The sequence below is a fragment of the Odontomachus brunneus genome, unplaced genomic scaffold (assembly GCF_010583005.1).
Source record: "Odontomachus brunneus isolate Ranch 3 - 2012 unplaced genomic scaffold, Obru_v1 Obru_scaffold_100, whole genome shotgun sequence".
In the NCBI taxonomy this organism is placed as follows: Eukaryota; Metazoa; Arthropoda; class Insecta; order Hymenoptera; family Formicidae; genus Odontomachus; species Odontomachus brunneus.
Window position 1 is genome coordinate 819,406 of NW_022639550.1, and position 385 is coordinate 819,790.

Here is a 385-nt window from a genome sequence, read left to right on the forward strand (position 1 = left end):
TTAAAATGATTTACTTATACTTTATTTACTTTTAAAAAGCAAATATTTGTTTAAACATAGTTTTTACATAAAAAACTAATTTTCTTCTTGTAAAGAAGTCATTTTTTTCTAGAAATTTATAATTTTACAGCTCATTTCACAAATTTAAAAAAATATTATTTTATATTTATTACATATTTTCTAAAATCTAACAAATACTTTTTTAAGTTAAGCAATTATATTTAACAAAATATATTTCTTTGATTTAAAGAATTTTTTCAGCATACATTACCAATTTAAATTTCGATTTTATTATTTTTTCATTAATTTTAGATAATTATAGATAATTACATTAATTTTTTTATGTATACTATTTATAGAAATATTTACAAAATACTACTACAAA

The 385-nt window shown here is 14.5% G+C and overlaps 1 long non-coding RNA gene across 1 annotated transcript in view; it reads right to left on the minus strand.

Moving 5' to 3' along the window:
- The window catches only part of LOC116848771, a 16,813-nt gene that overhangs the window by 6,029 nt on the left and 10,399 nt on the right, over positions 1–385 (minus strand). The gene's annotated exons all lie outside the window — the stretch shown is intronic.